The sequence below is a fragment of the Scophthalmus maximus genome, chromosome 15 (genome assembly GCF_022379125.1).
Source record: "Scophthalmus maximus strain ysfricsl-2021 chromosome 15, ASM2237912v1, whole genome shotgun sequence".
NCBI lineage: Eukaryota > Metazoa > Chordata > Actinopteri > Pleuronectiformes > Scophthalmidae > Scophthalmus > Scophthalmus maximus.
In genome coordinates, this window is record NC_061529.1 from 18774963 (window position 1) to 18780963 (window position 6001).

A 6001-nucleotide genomic window follows, 5' to 3' on the forward strand; every position below is an offset into this window, starting at 1 on the left:
CGGACAGTATTTATAGGGAGCCCGTTACCACGGCAACGTAGCCAGCTGAAACCGGCCTCCCATCCACGTATGAACCGGTTTGGTCTCGTCATTTCATCCGCATGGTGGGAAAAGACGAGACAACGTAAGGCGAATCAAACCGGCCTCCTGTCTGTGTAAACGCTAGGTCGGTCGCTACAACGAGGTAAACTCAAGTCAGCCATATTGGCCGCCGGTTGACGAGGTTCAGTCAGCCCTCACACGACTGACCAGGCCCCACATTCGGGCTTTTCACGGAGAAAACGCCCCCAACTGTATCCGTGTTGTTTCTTTTCCCCAAGTGTTCTTACCACACTGTCCAAAATACATGTCCTCTGTCTTTGAATTCCTTGAATTGAGGGGAAAATATATATATATATATATATATATATATATATATATATATATATATATATATATATATATATATATATATATATATATATTTTTTTTTTTTTTTGTTTAAAGTTAAATGAACTTGTCCACACTGCCTCCCTGTATCTGTCAGGCCACACACTTCATTGTGAATTAGTGAACCATTTCATAATAAACCTTTAGAGCTGACGGTTAATCTAATCTAACGTTTGCTTACATGTCATTATTTCTAGTAAAATTAACCACGGGGGTCTGGGTCTGATGCCGTGATATGTTCACGAGGGGAAAATTTAATAACCTGTTTTTTATTGGGACTGATTCTTTTTTTTTATTCCCCATCATACAATCTATCCCAATAAGTCACTTTGGACTCTGAGGAATTCTAATGAATGCTATGATTTCAGAAGACAAAGCAATGAATGAACAGCATAACTGACAGGTTATTTATTATAATGAAAGTAATCATTAGTTGCAGCCCTGACTTCATGACGATGATGATGATGATGATGATGGTGGTCGCCAGATGATTGGCGGGTTAGACAAGGCCAGCTGCGATGGAGGAAAAAATCTGCATTTGTGTTAATCCTAGAGGTGCTCTCTCACCCTGGCAGACCGCAACGGGCTGCTGGTCTCTACACGGCATGTCTTGACATCGGCTTCCTCGGTCTTCCTCCGAGTTCTTGACCTGCCTGATGGGATTACAGGAGATCACAGGACGACTCAAGATGGCAGAGTAACAACACAGGCACACATGTTAGAACAACAGCTCTGCAGAGTCAAGTCAAATACAATGAAAGAACTCACGAATATTCCGCGAGGACATGGCACAATATCTTTATCTGTAGTCCTGTCCAAGTTTGTGAGAACAACAGTTTTCCGTGAATGAAAAATACATATATAGCATACCGCTGAAAAATGGTGTGCAGGGATCAAAAGAGGCCTGTCAAGCAGTAAATAAAATGCTTTTTTCTACCAGATTCATTAAATTCCTGTCCCTCAGACCTTCCACCCTTACTACACAGACTAATCAGACCAAATGTTGCTTTCTTAGACATTTAGTTTTCCAAGCAGACATTACCAAATGGAGGAAAAAGAAGAATTTGGTCAACATGGCCGAGCAGTGCATGTGGAAATGCTGCACAGACATCAGTTCCAGAACAGGAAACTTCATGGGCTTCATGATGACCACATATCTGTGGGCTTGACTTAATATCTTTTCCAGGTCTTGAGGCCTCCATCGACATGGTATTTTACTTTTTTTGCACAACAGGGTCAGGTTTAGTGAATGAAGTCATTTTTTTCCCCCCAAGCTGTTTTTTTCTTGAGTACAAACAAAACAAAACAATACATCCCCTTTCATATAGATCGAAAATACAAAAATGAGGCTTAGTGGCAAACGTGTATGATGACAAAATCTGCCATCACGTTCCTACACTCCAGTTTTCCCTACAGCTCTGCCCTGAATCTGAACTTGTTCCAGCAGGCCCACCGTGCCTCTGAGGCAGGAAGTGGGCACACATTTGGGGACTGATTTTCAACGTTCAAAATCACAAGATCACAAAAACGCTTGTTTTCGACTCCCTTTCTCTGAATGTCTGTGTTACCACCATATCCTTCACTTCCTCTTGTTATGTCTATCCCTGCGTGTGTGTGGACCTTCCGTTATCATTACTGTGGGCCGTTGTGGCCTTACCCGCACATTTACAAGGCTTCACAAAAGACAAGGATGATGCTTGTTAGTGGCCACCCACCAGACACGGTGCATTGTATGGACCTTGGTGACCCTTGGTGTCTCATGTGTATCACTGCATCTGGCTTCATATTTGTCTTTCACTTTGATGTTCACCGTTTTATCAACTCGTGTTCCTGCGCTATCCTGCTCGGCCGTATTTACATATCCCGTGACGGTGAGCGAATGAAACAAACCCAAACATTCCTTGACACTTCTCAAGTGAATGAACTGTACTTTACCTAATTTGTATCAACACGAACAAAGCTGGTGTTTGGAACAAGTACCATCACTGAAGGGAGATTTTTCTAAACACATTGGTTCTGCTTCATGCAGTGTTTTGGTGAGGCATCATGTTTCAAATGGTTCCATCGGCACCCATTAATAATCATGTGACAATATATTCCGCCTGTAAACAGTGCCTGGTAGGTACGTAACACAGTAACACACACAGTCTGTCTGCGGGAAACCTGTTACCAGCAACAGCAGCCGATTCTTTCCTTCATTTTCACAGACTCATTGATACAAACAGCAACGTGCCTGTGGGGTGAGAGCGGGAGGATTACAAGTGTTTAGTCTTCATAAGAGGTTGAGGCTTGACCTTAATATACCTTAGTACTTTTGACTGGCCCAGACAGCCATGACATGAGACCGGAAATCTCATTGTTTCTCCGCACGGCCTTAGGCTCCTATGAGCAGATGGCACCCGAGGTGTTACTGTACTTTTGTGTCTATACTTCAGTTGTCATTTCAGATTAGTTGAGTTGACTTTCAATTGGGTAGCGATTGTTGACGCTCACACAGATGGCTCACACAACTCAAACCTCTGATGACGCTAGAGGCTCCACCCAGACATGGGTTCAAAACCACTGCAGCACACAGACACAGGTCCTTGATGAGCCAGACAAAGAAGGAAAGGAAGTGCAAACAATGAGAGCGCTTGCTGTGACAAAGACATTCCGAGGAGAGACTGAATGTCAAGATCAGCATTTTCATAAGATATACAGACAATGGTTGTCTTGCAATTAGGGTCCCGCTCAAGTGTCTGTGTTACCACAATACCTTCCAAAAAGAGAAAAAAGAAAAAGAAAGAAAACTGTTTCCAGGGCTCATTCCATAGTTGGCTCATTCACAAGAATGATGCCACACTACTCCTGCCCTGCTTGACATCTTGGTTAGGTAATCCATTTTTAATGCATAAACTCACTCACTGTACCACACACACACATACACACACACAGATATAGCGGTTTTCTCTAAAGGGCTCTGTTTGAACTATACCGACTTATTTGCATAGTGCTGGAAGCTAGAGATGATTCACCACCACAAATAAAAGAAAAAACTCTTCCTCTTCTGTCTTTTTAAAGCTGGCCTACCTGTCCTTTTTTGGACAGCGGCAAACAAAGCCATGAGTGCGAACTATGGGGTAATGTTAAGTTATCAATTTGTTATTTGTAAAAGCAATGATGTGTTACTCCTTATTGTGGCAGTTCTAGCCTATGTAAACCACAGGGACAAGACCTTCAACTCTGATACTTTACAAGTGCTTGTTTTAAGCAGGGCAGTCAGAAACATCTTATTCTGTCATTTCATCAATAAAGTTTACAATTTTGAATTTGGAGTAGTGTTAGATTGTGGTGTAAAACAACAAACCACATAACAAATTAAATCAAATTAAATTTGCGCATAAAATGATCCGAATGCAACATTGCATTCAAGTAAAATATTTTTAATTAATCCTACTTGCAATCCGAATGATATGAAAAGGTCATTACAATAAAAACTACCCTTTGAATGTGTAGCCGCCCCACTTGCCCTCTTGTCAACTCTGTCCCTGGAGAAAAGAGGAGAGTTTGTTTAATCTGGCGCTGTGCTGACTCGTCATTTCTCCTTCTTTCAAGGTTGAGTTGCCCAGAGTCAGTCCAGAGACCTAGGCAACAAAAAAAGAAAAAGAAAAAAAGAGTGTGATCATATTTTCACTGGAAGATCTTATGGGCTTTCCTGGATTCGCCTGAAGCAGGACAGGCTGCATCAGCACATTTCACTCCTTTGATCCTTTTGGAGAAAAAAAGACTCGAAGAGAAGGCTCCACCGCTCCACACGTTAGGCGTCGTGGTTCTACCATTAACACGATCCTATTTGTTCTATCAAACTTAGAATGAAAGGAATTGAAGCAGAAGGGGCATGGACGCCTGCAAAGTGGTAGCAAGTCCGCCTGCATTTGTTATTTTGAGGCCTTTTGTACTCAAGAGGGATCTCATAGGAGCCAGGAACAGAGTGGAGTTAATAGATTCTTTGCAAGTGAATTCCAATAAAGATTCTAAATAATACAATACTTTTTGCCTATTAAAAAAAAAGTGTTTTTCACAGCCACGCTAGCTCTTTGTGAGTTAGTTAGAGTTTGAGGTATTTCAACGATAAAAACCAGCACATGAGCAACAGTGTTTGTACGCTCTGCAATGGTACAACGTTCTGCTGAGAAGAAAAAGTCTCGATGAAAGCGGTTGGCAGTGTCCTCTTTATCTGAGGAAACATGGGAATGATACCGAGATGAAACCACAAAGCTTCATCAGACACTGTACGGTTTGATTCAGTCACATTAAAGGATGCTTGGTTTTCACTCCCTCTGTTTACACTCCAATCTGAAACACACTACGATATTTGCTGCTACGGTCTGTCTGATGTCGATTTGCACTAGTTGGAGTGAGCAACAATTTTGATCATTTCAAGTGAAAACATGCCGTGGTAAAGTCCTCAAGAGAAAGAAATCTCAAACCACGAGGCGTACCGTGGGTCTACGCAAATGGTTCGGCTTACAAGGTACAGTATATCAAATGGCGCTTCCTCGTCTCTGTGGAAATTCAGTTTCTTTCCTTATTCTTTGTTCTTATTCTTTGACAGGCCCAGTGACCCACTTCCTGTGGCCTGATTGCCAGTTGTCATGGTGAAGTCAAAGCACTGTGAGAGAAAAAAGGGGGCAAATTGCCTGGAACCCAGATTAAACAACTATACCAGATGCCACTTTGCTAAATGATGTTTTTCTCCTTACAGTGGGACAGCGCCCCTGGTTTCCCAACACAAAGGGGTAAACTAGGATGGGGCTTTGTCGTCCAGCCTCAGCAACATATTCTCTACTGGTACAAATCTCTGAACGGATACCTGGATACAGAAACTTCCTGTTCATTCCAGAAGGGCTTTGTACACACTAATTAAAAAAAAAAGAAAAAAAAAAAAAAGAAGGTTCAACTTTGACTCGGATCTATTTAGCTGCATACAATGTAAAAGGGTTAGAGGATGTCATCATGCCATATACTGTAATATACAAGATTTTTAAGGAATAGTTTGTTAGGGAGAAATGAGTGAATTTGCTTTGTCACAAGGAGTTATATGGATCACTAATACTACTTCTTATACCCGTGCAGTAAATATGCAACCAAAGAAAATAAGCATCTTTACAAAAAACCCTGAGCTATTCTTTGAAAAGCTACAAGACGACAGTACGTTTGGCTCCAACACGTGTTGTTCACCCGTCACAAAAACTGACTGATGGGTCATGGTGAAAAAGCACGGTGACATTAAATTAGTTCAAATGAGCCTGGGGTCTGGTTTGGCACGCTGAGCGCTGAGACGCACCTCCCTCCCCTTTGAAACTGGCCAATGCAGGAGCAGAGGGGGTTCACACCATCAGCACATTGGGGGATGGGATGGACACCCAAGCTGTCCCATTTCCAAGAACTGCAGTTGTTGGCTTGGGAAAGCAAAAAAAAAAAAACTGTCCTCATTCACATTTTTCCCTCCCCCTCCTCTCACTTGTGACGCAAGTAGGTATTAATCTGCAGCAAAGGAAGCACGCTCCAATTTGACTAAGTGTTAACACAT